Source organism: Ornithodoros turicata, chromosome 2, assembly GCF_037126465.1.
Source record: "Ornithodoros turicata isolate Travis chromosome 2, ASM3712646v1, whole genome shotgun sequence".
Taxonomy (NCBI): Eukaryota; Metazoa; Arthropoda; class Arachnida; order Ixodida; family Argasidae; genus Ornithodoros; species Ornithodoros turicata.
Window position 1 is genome coordinate 1,282,731 of NC_088202.1, and position 16,775 is coordinate 1,299,505.

At 46.5% G+C, this 16,775-nt stretch overlaps 1 long non-coding RNA gene across 1 annotated transcript; it reads left to right on the plus strand.

Annotated features, from left to right (window-relative positions):
• Positions 1-678: 678 nt before the first annotated feature.
• Positions 679-3,074, plus strand: LOC135382991 (uncharacterized). The gene is made up of 4 exons (XR_010419591.1): positions 679-802; positions 884-1,013; positions 1,270-1,354; positions 2,976-3,074. It is a non-coding gene; the product is annotated as an uncharacterized LOC135382991 (long non-coding RNA).
• The last annotated feature ends 13,701 nt before the right edge of the window (positions 3,075-16,775 follow it).

Below are 16,775 nucleotides of genomic sequence, written 5' to 3' on the forward strand. Positions count from 1 at the left end.
CATGGAGACAGTGCAAAGCACAGAGAGGCATTGGGACATTTCACGTCCCGTCAACAGCAAGTTCGCATCGCCCCGGAGAAAGTCGATCCAGCGCACGAGGCTGAAGGCGGGACAGAGCTCTTTATTGCTGAACACGGTTCAGTGCTGACCGCCGATCATGTCGGGGCACTTTAAAAGAAGTCTTTCCCGGACAGTGCAACAATTCCAGACAAAGGAATAAAAGATATGTATCGCTCCAAATGTTCAGCTATCTTGATGAGCGTGCTTTATAGGCACTTCAAGGATGATCTTCGTCGCACCCTCAGCCAGCTGAACTCGATAAAGGACAATTTGCGCAATAAAATGAAGCCGGGCATGGTCGGGCCGGGTCATGGTCAAGACACGGGCTTGAGACGGCACGCGAGGAGCTGCTTCGAGTACGACCTCCTCGGTACGACGAAGAAGAAATGAACGAGAATGCGAAGCATGCTCCTGAACACCATAAACAGAGATGAAATATACATAAATCTCAACGTGTTCATGCACTTTTCAGCGTTAAGCGGATTTTAGCGGCTTCTTCGCAAAATTTAGCGGATTCTGGCGGAATCGGTTGGCTACTTTGGCGGATCATTCGTCTAGAATGTTGGCAACACTGATGCCACTGTATCCTCGGCCTGTGTTCCCGTTTGGTATGTCTAACGTCGTTGCACGTGTGTTTTTACGCTTCGTTTTTTTGCTATAATTTAATGATTTTACACGTCCTGCGCGTGTTACTTGTGTCATTTGGAAGGAAGGAACCGCTGGCTATAATCGAACTGCTATGGTAAGTGTTCATACTGCTGGAAGCAAGTTTGTGTACCTGAATTGAGTCATAACTTCCCGTTTTGTGTGTAACGTATCACAGGTCAGGAAAAAGTTACGGAACGAAGTCATGCGAGATACGCTAAACAGGTTGCACGAGGCGACACGGAGGAAGCGTTAAAAGTAACGAAAGCCTCAAAAAGCCCGCTGAGCAGCTTTGGAAAAGACGAAAGGTACGTTTTGCACCACTGTGTCGTAATTGCACGAAAACATGCATTGTTGAGCTTTCTCCGTGTGACGTTACGGTGTGTTCCTGTTTTGTTTTTACAGCATGCTCGCATAATTCCTGTTGTAGCATAATTTCTGCGCTAGAGATAATTTGACATGGAATGTTGTTTAAAGCCCCAGGCCTCCGGATAAGCGAGGCATGACTACATTCTTATGCTTCACGTTCGATGTCTACCAGATATTTATCTCCTGATTTTTCAGACTGCATTGGTATGTTGTGGAAGCCACGAAAATTACGAAGAGCCTCGAGTCGTCCAAGGGGATGGCAACAGCCGAGGATTAAAAGGTAATGTGTCTCATCTTGGAAATAGCAGTAATGATGTATAATTGGGTTTGATTAGACTCTGCTTTACTGACACTGTTCATCAACATGGCATGCTTTGAGAAAGTAAGGTTGTACCACCATCACATGGGGATCTCAACGCCATCAAACACATTGTCTTTATCGCTGGCCAATTTCATGCTGCCATACTGCGCTTTACAAATGGCTTCAGTTCAAGGAAGCAGCTGGAAGAAGCTGCAGCAGCTCTGTGGGTACTGTGATCATATTAGTGTAGAAATTATTAGGTATACACTAACGTAATGTTGCTTGAGCTTTTATTTTGTGCTAAGGAGCATTTCCATGTTTCGACTCTGCGAGACAGTTGAGAACTTTCGGGTAATGGCCTTATCGTCAATAAAGCACACACTTCAAGATGTGTTGTCAACAGTTTCCACACGAAATATAGCTCCACTGGTGTCTACACGTCTGACCCCTTTACAGATATTGCAATTTTACTGCTGTAGTTCTTTTTTTTTAACGTAAATCAGAGTATGGGGAGCTAATATGGGGAGCCATTTTTCACTTCATGTTTGACTAAAGTTGAAGCAACCATAGACAGCCTTTGTGCAGCACCACATAACTCCCTTAGTTCGATGACGTTCAACGGCCATCGACTTGATGTCTGCTCATCCTTGCCAGTGTGGAATGAGTATTTGAACAGAGTTTATATTGAAGTACCTAAGTTATTTCAGTAACATAGTTCGCTTTTATGGTTGAGAATTTCCAATCTTTACTGGCAAAAGTTAGTGTCACGACTAAATGGGAATATCCTGAAGCTGTAATGCAAATGTGTATAATAATTTTTTAAACTTATTTATTCGCTGTAGTGGTGAATATCAGTGCAGGTGCTCTTCTCGAAAAAGCAATTTTAGGCAGATTGTACTGCAAAGGTTACAAAACCTGTTCTCCGTTTAAGAACATAGGTAAATGGTCAAATGCGAATAAATTGCTCTGAAAGTTATGAATGTTATGTGAAAGAAGCTATGAATCCAACAGGGTTCAGTGCACTAACCGGCAGGTGCTTTGGTGGATTGGGGTATTGCACACAACACATTTGTCTGAAATCATAACTCGTTGTGAACAACAGTGTGTAAAATTTCCATCTGCTGCACGATTTCAAGGGCAGCTGGCCATTTCCAATTGTTGTTCACACGTGCTGTGTATGCTGATGGTTCCGCATGCTACCTTTTCAGATCAGGTGATGAAAATATGAAAAATGATTTGAGAAGAATATGTAGTGCTTTACAAGCAATTATGACATTATTCAAGAGCACTGATATTTTCACCAATTTACGCACTGTATTGTTGCCTTTGCTCACAGTTTCAACTTCGAAAATAGAGATAGGAATATCAGGGAAACAGCTAGCTGACATTATTAATTGTCGGTTTCTTTGAGTCTGAGCTTAATTTCTTTTGAGGTGGCTTCCTTATATTTGGTGGCCAAAATAGGCCGCCGTGGGCCACATGCGCACCATGTGTTTGTGATACCCTCGTTCTACTGTATTGGAGTTCTTGCTTGTGATATGTTGCATTAAGTTTGTGTACTACGGTACTTATCAATTTGCAACTTTTTGTCGTTTTACAGACTGTGTGTAGCAAGTTCGACAACACCGTTATTCAGCTGAAGAACAGTTTGTCCTCGATGGTGTAAAGAGAGCTCAAATAAATGTTCTGTGGTGGTATATTTTTGTGGTTTCGTAGTGCAAACACTCTTGTATAATACTGCAGGAGCACGTCAAAAACCCTACACGCACATCAGGTACCTATCAGAAATTCAGTGCCCAATTTTCAACAGAAACACATCATAAATTCAACAGAAACTGTCAAGAAACACATTATAAACTCTACAGTAACTGTCAAGAAACACGCCAGAAACTCAACAGAAATGTACTCATCAGATACTAATCAGAAACGCGGTGGCCAATTTTGAACAGAAATACATCAGAAACTCATTAAAAAAGTCATCAGAAATTCTGATGAGTGTGATGTCAAAAGTCATTGACTTTTCTTTAGAAACTCATTAAGATTTTTTGTAATATATATACAATGAGGATATGAAGGACTGAGAGCTGTTCCCCACAGTGACTGCATTCAGGAGGGTCTTCTTCCCGTAAGAGATATCCATGTGTTAAATATGTGACAGGACAGCACCTCGTACAGTCGATTTGATGCAGACGGAGAAGGGCCTATCTTTGGTTTTGTAGTGTGTAATTTGTTGCTTGTCTGTTGGTCCCAAGAGCTTTGCCAGTGTCTGTTAATGCTGGTTTTTAAACATAACCTGAGATCTTTTGATGGAATGTCGAAGAGCGTTATGTCATTTGTTAGGGCAGCAGCAGCTGCTCGATCGGCCTTTTCGTTTCCGGGTATACCTACATGGCTGGGTACCCAGCAGAACAGTAACCGATAAGCCCTGTTAGCTATAGTGCTTGCTAAGCTCCTTGCACGATGAACAATGGGGTCTTTTGTGCAACGAATGCTACAGATAGTCTGTAAGGAACTCAAAGAATCTGTGTATATGACTGACGATTTGATATGATTTTGCAAAATATAGTTGAGGGCTAAAATAATGGCATACACTTCCGCTGTGAAAACAGACATGGTGACTTTCAAGCGATGTGACCTTGTAACTGTGCCAGTGACCATAGCGCACGATACCCCAGAAACGGTCTTTGAGCCATCAGTGTACAACTCTAGATGGCTACCAAAGCTATCCTTTAACATCTCAAATTCCTGCTGCAGCACGGTGTTAGCAGTATCACGTTTGTTGTATCTGGAAAAGGACATGTTGCATTTTGGAGGGAGCTGCCATGGAGAGATTTTCTTAGTTGTCTCAAGAATCATAGAGTTGTATTCTGGAAAGCCATAGTGTTCGGCTGCTTGTGACATTCTAACGCTAAAACAAGGCACAGCTGAAGGTCTGTTCAAGAAGTGCTGTCTGAATTGTGTATCTTTCACACATTGATATGCTGGGTTCTCGGGGTGACCCCTGATTCTAAGTGCATATGAAGCAGCGAGGTAAAACCTACGTCTCTCTAAAGACCACTGATTCGCTTCTATGTATAGACTTTGTATCGGAGAAGTTCTGAATGCTTCGAGTACTAAACGCAGTCCTTGGTGGTGAATTGGATCGAGGATTTTGAGTGTAGATGGCCGTGCTGAACCATACACAGCACACCCATAATCCAATTTGGAAAGAACAGTGGAGACGTAGATCTTCTTTAGTGTGTCACGATCTGCTCCCCAGGACCGGTGAGAAAGGACTTTTAGAAGATTTAGAGATTTAATGGCCTTTACCTTGAGGTGCTTGAGGTGAGGAAGAAAAGTCAATTTCCGGTCAAGTATAAGTCCAAGGAATTTATGCTCAGGCTTTACGTTAATGTCGTGGCTGCCCATTTTAAGTGTTGGTTCGGGAAACACTCCCCGTACCCTAGAGAAAGAGACGCATACTGTCTTTTCCGGAGAAAACTTGAATCCATTTTCGTGCGACCATTTGACCAGCTTGTTTATTGTGAGTTGGAGTTGACGTTCGCACCTAGCAACGCTGGAAGAGGAACAAGAAATTTGAACGTCATCTAGATACAGTGAATACCTGACTGAAGGAGGAATGGCACTTGCTATAGAGTTCATCTTTACGATGAATAGAGTTACACTTAGGACGGATCCTTGAGGTACACCGTTCTCTCGTATGAATGGGCGAGAAAGTGTCAACCTGGACCCGAAATAATCGTCCTTGAAGGAAATTGGCAATACAGCGAAACATGCGGCCGCTTATTCCCAGAGTGTGCAGATCCTGCAGAATACCATATCTCCAGGCGGTATCATAGGCCTTTTCAATGTCGAAAAATACGGACACACAATGCTGCCTTCGGACAAATGCTTCCCTGATGGCAGTCTCTAGCCGCAACAGATGATCTGTTGTCGAGCACGCAGCTCTGAAGCCACTCTGGAATTTATCTAGGCATTTATTTTCCTCAAGGAAATACATCAGGCGATCATTAACCATGCGCTCAAAAGTTTTCCCTAGGCAACTTGTGAGTGCTATGGGTCGATAACTGGAGGGGTTTGTGCAGTCTTTTTTAGGTTTTAACAATGGGACAACGTTGCCACCTTCCAGCCAGACGGGAGACAACCCTCTCGCCAGACAAGTTTAAAGAAATCAAGAAGGGATTCTAAAGATGTGGATGATAAATGCTGGATCATGGAGTAGGCAATGCGATCAGGACCTGGGGCTGTAACTTTACTGGATGACAGAGCCCTTTGTAGCTCAGTCATTGTAAAGAGTGAATTGTATGGGTACTTGTCACCGCCCTCACTTGGAATAGTCTGTTTCTCAGCAGATGATTTTATTTTCAAAAAATCCCTGCTATAGTGAGCTGAGCTGGATACATGTTGCATATGTTCCCCAAGGGCATTGGCCTGCTCTTCCAAATTCTGACAAACTACGCCATTTACCTGCAGTAATGGGACAGAGAAACTTGTGTAGTCTCCTTTGATTTTCCTTAGCCTGTCCCATATAAGTTTTGAAGGAGTGTTACAATTCAAAGAAGATACAAAACTTTTCCAATATTCTTTTTTTGCCTGTCTTCGTGTCCAGCGTGCTTTTGCACGTGCCTTCCTGAATGCGACTAAGTTTGGTGTGGTAGGGTGCCTTCGAAACACACCCCACGCCCGATTTTGTTCTTTGCGTGTAGTCTCGCAGTCGCGTGTCCACCAAGGCTTGGAGCGCTTAGGGAGGCGACCGGATGTTTGTGGGATGGACTGTTGAGCAGCATTTATAATGGTGTCCGTAATAAGATTATTGACATCTTCTATACTTAACCCTTGGAAAGATGGTGTTAGGAGATTGGCTTCTTCCTTGAAGAGATTCCAATCAGCCTGTGACAGTTTCCACCGACGTGGACGTGTACCTAGGGTGGTTGGGGCATTATGCACTTTCAGAACTACAGGGAAATGATCGCTACCCCGAGGATTCTGGTCCACTGCCCAGTCAATGCTTTGAAACACTGATGGGCTGCACAAAGAGAGGTCGATAGCGGAGAAAGACTGACTAGCGCTACTTACATAAGTGGGACTTCCTTTGTTAAGAAGACAGATAGCTCTAGAAAGTAATATCTTTTCCAACATTTTTCCTCGCCTGTCGACTCTTGAGCTTCCCCATAAGCAGTTATGGGCATTAAAATATCCCAGTATGAGGAAAGGCGGTGGGAGCTCGTCAATTAAAGTTTCCAGTGTGTTCTGGTCTACCACAGCTGATGGTGGTAGGTATAAGGAACATACAGTTATGACCCCCTGAAGACATATTTGAACGGCAACTGCCTCAAGTGCTGTTTTCAGTGGAAGGTGCTTTGTAGGGAGGGTTTTTGGTGTAAGGATAGCAACACCTCCAGATGTACGTGTTGCATCAACCCGATCGTTTCGGAACAGGTTCCATCTCCGGAGTGTATGTATCTGTTGTGGATTAAGATAAGTCTATTGTAGTGCAAAACAGAGTGTATCATACCTGTCCGAAAGATCATTGACATCATCAAGATTAGTGAGAAGCCCTCGACAATTCCACTGAAGGATCGCCATAGTATAGAAAATGAAAAAGGTGTGCACAAGAGGCGTCTTCGTCATTGGAAAGAGTGTACTGTGTAAAGAACCTTTCATTATTTCTTCTTTGGGAGCATTATGGGCTGCCTCGGAGTTTTCTTCCGAGCAGCCGCAAGTTCCTTAGGTGATATATCGGGGAGTGAGCCGCTCCCCGACATACTGCTCTTAGGCTTCCTTTGTGCTTGTGAGCTCACGCTCGTAAAAGAGCCTTGCGAGCTCGTGTCGTCATCGCATTCCATGGAGCTTGCCTCCACAGTTTGCGATGACGAAGGCGGCGTCTGTGAAAATGACGCCGCGGAAGAGGATTGCGAAACTGTGGTTACTGCTACAGGAGTTGGTGTTTGAGAAAGAGTTGTACATGTTACTTCACTTTGTATGGTATTCTCTGTCTGTGTTGCACATGACATCATCCTTGGTTTCTCTTTAAGGCGGTGCATCACCACTGACGCTCTATGGGAATCTCCATACATTTTTCAACTCTCGTAGCGCCGCGAAAATTTGGTTGATCTCCGTGCAACTGCTTTTAAATGGAAGAGGATGCTTAGATCTAGTGCATGATCGAAGCAGATTTTGCGTTTTAGACTCAGAAATTTTTATATCGTCGTCGAAACGTTTGGGAAAAACTATATTTCGAGATTCCGCTCGCTTACAAAATAGAGCCGCCCAAAATCGAAAATCTGGCTCGATCACGCACTAGAAGAACATATCAAGAACCAATACCAACAAAAAGATTTTATCTATGTTAAGCCGTTGACTCGGCACACGAGTTTTTGTCAGGTATGGTCATCCGTCGAGTACGTCCCTTCAGAATGGGAAGCGCAGTGCTGCCATCTATCATCGAGTGTGTCGTCACAAGCAACAACAATTTGACCGCTGGAAATGATACACCGCTGCACGTGGCCGGAAGACGACGAGGCCGACGTTGACCATGACGCGGGAGCACGAGCACGGGCAGCGTAGCCCAGCCCCAAATTTTGTTTATTGTTTGTTCAACGATGCTCATTTTCTCGGGGAACAGTAGATGAAACTTATTTGTCTTGGAATTCCCAGTCGCAGCCACAGAAATGTGAAAGGATCATGCTTGTAAAAAAAATAGTGGCGCTGGATAGGTTATACAGTGAAATCTTTTCTTTTACACTGGATGCCGGAAACCTGGCAGCGCTTTTAGCACTCATCCAGTAGGGTGTCAACGGGAAGGGGGGTCTATTGTTTCATGGGACAACTTTACAATAGTTATTTGAACCGCACTGGGTATCCCCTCGTCCCATGACGTGGTTAGGAGCGCGGATCAAGTACCCTAGACTCTAACCATTTGGAATTTCGGGCGGCGGATGGAGCTGGTTGGGGCAGATTTCAGACACTTCCATATTGTTTAGTGTACAATAAGGTACAGCGGACAATTTGATTTGCAAGTGTGCAAATATGCTTCGGCTGAGAAAAGTTATTCAGGATCGAAGTTGAATCAGAATGGAAGCTGAAATGGAATCGGAGCACTTGGAACCCAGGTCGAAATACGGTAAATAAATGGATAGAAATGTTGGCTCCCTCAGATTGGGAAATGAATATCAGCGTTACGACTTCATAAGCGAGCACTGGGATGGCAGTAGCGTCAAAAACCGGCGGCACGGCAAACCCACAGTACCGTCTTCCTCACACCGTTACACAATGAGGGCGTCAGGGCGGACACTGATGAACGTGAGCATATGATGCCAGTAATACCTTAGTGGTACCTCAGAAAGTTATACATGTGTAGTTGCTCGCACGATGAAGCAAAGATTACAACACCTGGATGCTTACGTGCGGATCAGTAGCTTCAAGGCGCTCGGAATCTATCACCCATTCAGTTGTGCACTTGCGGACATGGAAGTCGTTTCTGAACGCAGAAAAGGACTGCGCAGTGAACTAACACTGCAGTACAAAATGTGCACACTAAAGGCTGTGGCTGACACTGAGGTTCCACCAAGCATCGTACAAGATCATATGGACGTGAACACCGCTGTAGTCTTGGGAGTCCTCTCTATAGTGGAACGGCATATTGAGCCTATGATCAGTTATGTGCCGCACTAAGCATGCCGTGTATGGTGACCGGAACATTCGCGAAATATCAGGACCAACTGGTGGACGGTAGCAAGCGTACAGGACAGAGTCACGTACCGGAACTGAGGAAGTGCGGTCTGTGGAAGTGCGCGCATGTCTACTGGTACCAGATCCACGGCCAACTCCACGTATAACCAACCGGCAGTACTGCCTCTTCGTTGTAGGTACTGGACGACGCCTTTCGGAACCAGAAAAGGGTGGTGTACCTTGCGCGAATTTATAACGATTACCTCCTGCCAGAGCCTGTTGACCCTCGCTATCCTCGAAGCATGCGAATTAGGGCTCCCGATTACAGAAGGAAGTACGATAAGCCAGAAGAATTGTAATCAGTGTACCGTGTGCCTTTTGCTAATCGAGACAAGCTCATGTGATGTCGGCAGCCTCGGCGAGGACGAGAAAGAAAGCTAGAGTGGATTTCTGGAAGTTCCTGCGCGGATAGGCAAGGTGAAACTCACAATGACAATTTGTTATGAAATGCTCACACTCCGAGATCCACGAGCTGAAAGTCATCTGCAGCCGAATGGGACATCAAAGACCCAGTTCACGGCTTGCTGATCTGTACATGGGCGAAGTCTGGGGCCGTGGTTAGTGACGACCAGGATGAGCACAACAGACCCGAATTATATACTCGACCAAACTGGAAACCTCCATTCGCACTTTACATTCCAAGCAGCTGTATGGTCCACGCTCACACATTTTTCTCTTCTACCCTGCTTTTCTTCCCTTTTCTTCTTCTCTTTTGCCTTTCTCCTCCTCCTCCACTGATGTCCAATGATATGGGAAATGCTATGCAGCCTCTTCGCAGTTTTATTTCATTTCCGTTGACTGTGCAAGTAAATGAAGCGTTTTGCACCACCACAACGTGGTCTGAAATTTGTAAGCCCAGGGTGACAGGAAATAAAGAAAACAGGTTGCGGTTTCGTTTCGCAATTTCCGAGTAATGTCGGTAGGCAGTAACATGTCGACACAAACTTGTTTCAACCGCGTCCTCTCCAACTTAGGTTTTTTGTGTTCCGAGAGATTTAGTTTGTTATATGCCCAAGCATTGCAGAAATCACACGAAACGACTGGTGACTAACCCTTCGCCCGACAACAGCACAGCACGGAACAGCAACAGATCAACGAAGAAGTTCAGGAGACAGCTGGACAGCCTGTGCGCATCCAAAAGCCGCGCCACTAATTGTTCCGTCTCGCTGAGCGCGATATGCGTGTTTACAGTATTGGACTTGGCATGGGTGAGCACGAGCGGTCATATGTTTGCACAAGATTTCGCTTGACCCGTCGCGCGCCAAGAGAAAACAAAAATAACACAAAAAGAAGATGTTACATCAGCGGTACTGCATTTCCAAGCAAGCGCCAAAATGTTGTGAAGCGGTGACTACGCAAACCATTTCGCTCGCTGCGCCATCCCTCGACTGTAGACGACGAAGTGCCGGCTATGATGCACGGCCTTCCGGATGAAACAGATGAAAAGGATTTTTGGAACGAGAACGGAGATGCCTTCTTCCTGGCTTCTGGATAACTTAGTTTCTGTGTGACTTTGATGTGCATTACCTCTTTCTCAAACTTCCACTTTGGACAAGACCTAGAGTACGAAGGGTGGTCACCTGCGGAGTTGACACAGTGATCCGGCCCTCTGCACTCCTTAGAGTTGTGGTCCTGCCTGCTGCAGCGGGCACAGCACGCAGAACCTCTGCAAGCATCGGAAGGATGGCCAAAGCGGTTACACTTGAAGCGTCTGAGTGGATTAGGGATATATGGCCGCACCTCTGCAGTCAGATACCCTACCTTTAGCCTTTCTGGTAAAGTCGGACAGTCAAACGTGAGGATTGTGTTGCGCGTTGTTATATACTCGTTGTTTTTACGGATTTTTATTTTCCTGACATCAATCACTTTTTGGCTTTTTAGATTTTCCAGTATCTCTTCTGATGGAACGTCAATGAGTTCCGCTAGTGACACGACACCACGGCAGGTATTAAAGGTCCTATGCAAGGTTGCTGATATTTTGATCCCGTGCATCTCCTGTGTGTTCAGTATACGCTCGCAGTCGGCTTCAGAAGTGCATTGCAGCAGTAGGTCACCTGATCTAAGGCGTTTGATTTCTTTCACGTTAGTTCTTTGACAGAGATGCCACCGCCTTTTCAATGAAGAACGGTGACATTTTCCCGAGTGGAGTGTTTTTTTCAGTCTCTGTGTTCACACTGCTTACAACAATGTATTTAGTTTGAAAGGCGTCAAACGCCTGTTTGAAAACTTCGGTCCGCGGGCGCTTTTCGCCCGCGATCGACGAAGGAATAGAATTTTTACCCATATAAGGTTTAAGTAAACGAATGTTCCAGATGGTCACCCACACTTCACATTCATACATGTGGGAAGGTCCCGGAGTTTCAAAGAAAACCCATCGGCCGGGGCTTGACCAAGACCCCGACCGCCACCGTTCAAGGTTTCTACCCTTCACCTTAAATCCCCTCGGCACGGTACGGTTAACACCTTAGGACTGGGGGCTGGGGTCCATGGTGGCGCCACTCACCAAACACCAGCCGAAGCCGGTGACCCCTGCGGGGGAAACGCTTAATGCAAGAAAATGAGAAAAACAAGAAAATTGCAGTAGTTCCGTACTACCACAGGATTTCACATAATTTGAAGGCTATGTTGAATGAGATGGGGGTCCGTCTCCTCTTTAGGAACAACTCCAGGTTAGATCGTTTAACGCCTTTTTCGAAACCAGGGTCTGCCTGTAATGTTGAACACAGAACCATCAAGTTTGTTCCTTGTGCAAAAAATGTTGTATATAGAATCCCGTTAGCTTATGGTTTTGTATACATAGGTCAAACATCTCAATGCGTTAACCAAAGGTTGGGCCAGCATAAAAACAGCCCAGGTTCAAATTTGTCGGATCATCTAAGAATCTGTAATAATTGACAACCCCTATGGTCCCAGACGGCGGTGCTGGCGTGGGAACCAGACAGGCGAAAACGTCTTTTGAGAGAAGCGTTGGCCATACAGAGTGTAGACAATTGTATTAGTGTGCAGTCTGTATGTATCCACCCGGCCTTCAATCGCCTCCTTTGACCTCCTTCAACTCATTTTGTCCTCAATTCCCTATTCCCCTCTCTCTGACTTCCCTCGCACCGTCTACATGTTCATGAAGTTCGTTGTATCAATTAAACGTCTTGCTGGTTTTGAGCCTTCGTGTTTGTGTTTGTTTACGTGTTCTTGCCCATCGCTCATGCTTGCCTATCATGGAAAGGCATAGGTAACCTTTGGCGGTCCTGTCAGTCCTACTGCGCGCCGAGAGATGGCGATCAGGCGAGGGGGCCTGGAAAGCGAACATTATCTGGACGCTCTGCTGGCGTGGGTGTCATCACCTCTTACCTTTATCTTACACCGTGCAAGTCATGCACGTCCGGAGACTGCGGATTAAGCATTACAGTGCTTCCGACGGGTGAGAAAACTTGTATTTGCACCCGCGTTTTTCTTACCGCTTCTCGCATATTATAAAGTGTCTTCATATGGGACTACGATAACTGTCGTTGTTTGCTAGTTGAAGTCCCTTATTTCAGGTTATCAATAGCAAGCGCATAACAGCAGTTTTAGCAGACCGTTTGTAAGGTTGTCATGCTTGTCGGTGAGAATTTGCAGTTATGTAAGACTCGGAATCTTATCCACTGGCAAGCCACGTTCAGGCAAGCCACGTTATGAGCGGTTTGCTAAAAGTTCCTACCATGTTCACCCCATTCTACAATAGAGCGAATTAGACGCCCGCAAAAATTCCAGAAGAATGGCGGTTATCTGCGGGAAACATCACGGACGTTTGCGCGACTCTATTCTTGGTGCGGTGAAAGGAAACTCTGATATGACGTCCGTTGCTCCCCCATCTTATCACCACAGTTTGCGATTGCGCCTTTCTTCCTTTTTCCCGGTTTCTCGGACTTATTTGAGCAGAGTTTACCAAACACCTCCAAGATAAGGAGAAGGCCCGCGCCTTACGTCACACAGGAAGGCCCGCCGTTACTATTGTGGATGCTGCTATGAAGTAAATGAAAGAGCGAACGAGAAGAAAGCTCGAAGCAGATCGCAAAGTAGGAAAGGCCTCCATAGGTGACGTAAGCGCGCAGGCCCGACGCTATCTAGGATGTGTTGGTTTACCAATCACTTTTTGTGTCGAACGTGACTCTGCTGCCACCTATAGATGTTCTGAAAATAAGCACTCTTCCGCTTGTTTGTTTGTTTATTGTCATTTTTTTAGGGGAGGGTGTTGATAACCGACAAACCTTCTTGATGGTGGCGGGAAGAGACTAACACGCAAAACGTGGAATTAACCATTGAAATGTCCTCATGATAAGGCCAAGAACAAACTGAAGTGCATGATACAGTGATAACGGAGTAACAAGGTACGAGTAACAAAGTGAAGTGCAGTTACTGAATTCGTCTTCGTAGCATATAGAGTATAATTTTTTTTTTTTGCATCATAATATAGGGTAATTTCTGAGGTTTTCCTCCGACGTTGTCACGCATACACCGGCACAGTCCCCTTAGAAGTCGCCCCAGGACGCACATTCTCATCGTCGACGGCATCCCCATTTCCCACAGAGAGAACAAAAATGGATATTGACCAGCCTTACGAGTGTCGGTCATCCCGTTCCACACGCTACGAGTAGCAGCCCAGAATTCTGAGCAGCAGTACAGCAAAGAAAGGCTTGGCAAAAGTTATCAGAGCTGATTATCACGTTTTCATTCTGCGTTAGGCAATTGCTGCTGATAGCCAGGCTCCGCGCGCAATATCTTATGTTCCCTTTCTCGTCTGCCCACGCCTCTTTCCATCTTGCTTCTTTCAAGTTGGCTTTCCTACATGTTCTTCTGCTATCAGGCAGAACCTGCATCAAAGGAGGTGTCCCTGAATTCTGGTCATGCGAACAAGACTAGTGCCGCTGTTTCCGATGGCGAAAGCTCGAGCAGTTTGCAACAAAACAAACTGAGTTCGTCGGAGGCGCGCTGCTGTGATGTGCTTGAACTGTGTCGGTGCTCCCGGTTGGGTATCTGGATTTGTGATTCCGGGTCGGGGGTATAGACGGCGTTGACGGCAGCCGGAGAGCGACCAGGACGGCTTGGTTGGATGTCGTGAAGCAGCGAAAGGTGGTGCCCACGACATGTCATGCATGTGAGTGATCTCGACGATCGACATTCCCCGCGCTAAATGGTTGCGTTTGCCGCATTTGAAGCAACAGCGATTGGCCGCGAGAAGGCTTGGCTTCTCCGACGGAGGAAGCGTGACTTGACATTCCGTTATCCCATCGGCAGTGCGTTGCATAGCGGACAACTCCGTGGAGGACTGCTTGTCGGTGTCGATCGTGCTGTTAAGGAGAAGGCTGTTGGGGGAGCATCACTGAAGGAATCTGAAGATTCACGTGCGGGAGGCTTGCGATGGGCGAGGCGGCAATCTCCTAGACTTTCTATGTGACTACGAAGAAACTTCATTACGTACGGATTTGATCCGTTTCTGCGGTAAGGATGTCGCTCGTAACAGACTGTGAGGCATTGGACCCGGTGGTGGGGCCAGTCGATTGAGCGCGCTCGAGCTGCCGTTGCCGAAACTCGACGGCCAGTTCCTCAGCGAGGCAGCGCATCACAATGCGATGCAGTATCACCGCGCAAGTTGATTGGGGAACGCCGAGGTTGTCGGGACAGCCCGTTCTGAAACTTGATTGAGTCGTAGAGGTCCCTCAGTTTCTCGACGTCCTTCGCAGCTGCTACAGGATGAAGACTTAAGAGCTTGTCGATGTGAGCGTCCACGAGTGCTGCCTGTCGTCCGAATCTTTGTTGCAGCGTATTGATAGCCGTATCGTAATTGGAGTGAGAAATCCCAATCCATTCGATGGCTCGCCTAGCCGGCAGGACAGATCAGAGAGAAGATACTTAAACTTATCTGTCTTTGGCAGGGAAGCACGCTCATGAATCGTTGTCCGGTAGTGGTCTCAGAATCCCTGCCAATCATCCACCTTGCCCGAGAATGCAGGTACGTGCAACTTGGGAAGAGCGACGGGCCGAACCGTGGCTGACTGGTGGCTACCGGCGGCTATTGAAGGTACAGTTTGCGACCGTTGATCGGTGAGAGCTGTGTCCGCAACCATAGAGCTTCGCACGATGCGTTGGGCCTTCGAAACAGCGAGGCAGATGTCGTCCTGATACCGACTGGCCGATGTGAAATCTTCCTCGAACTGCTCATCGCTTATTCCTGCTTGAACGGTTGTGTCGAGATCCTTGAGCTCCTTTGACTTCTGCTCGAGGAGGCGCGCCGTATCTTCGACTTCGGGGAGCGAGGTCACATCACTACTGGAGAGGGCTTCGAGCCGATGAATGAGCCTCGTAACGACGGCGCGGACGATCCCTCGGGCCTTCTGCTCTCGGTTCATTGCTGGATCGACTATGAGACCCGGCTCGACGGACCAAATTAATGTAGAGAAAAGGAGACCAGACCCGATAACAGCAGCTGACTTTACTAGAAGTGAACTGACCCGTAGCTCAGCCTACAAGCGAATAATCCAAGCGCGAGACCCCCGCGCCTCCATTCTCCTCTTCGTTCTCAATCTTTAACATGTGGTATTGACGGGTGCCCAAATAGGTACAAAGGGTACGGCGTCTTCAAAAGCCATCTATATCGTAAGCATACACATGCGCTGCGAGAACACAGAAGCAACGTTGGAGGCTGTGATAGGATACGCGAAGTGGAAGAAGGATATGATGCCACCGACACCTTGAATGAAAATAACGACACCGGCACCACAGATAGCGAGCGATCGATAACTCTGCTACAGACAACGACGACGTTCAGCAGCCAGAAATTTCATTTGAAAGCTTCTGCAACGACACGAAGAAAACAATATGTATGTTTCCCCCCACATTCCCCCAGGCGTCAGTCGTGACGTTGCCCACATACGTGAGGCCGACAACGGCAAGCCCTATCGCCATCACCACCACCACCACCAATATGTATGTTCTTCCTGAATGCCACTGAATTTCACAGCCTGCCTCACAGCATACATAACCAACGCGCTCTTTGACCAGTTCAAGTGCATGTTCTGTTATGTGATGAAGACATATGCAAAGCAGATAACACATAAATTGTCAGGCCTTCCAATCTCTGAAGATGTACGCGTATTATTGCAGTGCGACTTCCTCTTGGACACATTGGGAAGGAATTCAAACTTCTCACCTGCGACAGAAGTATGCAAAGAAACACCTACCATATGTCGCTCCCCAGGAGCAGGTTATTCCCTGCAGTACCGCAAAATACCAGTACATACCGCTCGAACCATTTCTGAAGCGCCTTTGCGAACTGCCCGAGGTTGAAGCCCGTTTGAGACTGCACCCCAAGAAGCCCGATGACACCCAAGATGTCCTAAGCAGTTTCATGGATGGCACATTTTTAAAGAAAAATGCCAAAGCGTCATCCCTGATGGTAGCCTGTACACAATCTTTCTACTGCTCTATTCCGATGAAGTAGAAATTGTGAACCCTTTTGGATCTAAACGCGGCAACCACAAACTGCTATGTGTGTATGCTACACTCTTGAACATTCACCCGAGATACCGCTCCAAGGTGCATTCAATCTATTTGCTGATCCATGCAAAATATGTTCATGTGCAACAATTTGAACTCTCCGAAGTACTGAAGCCGCTCATGAAAGACTTGGTTA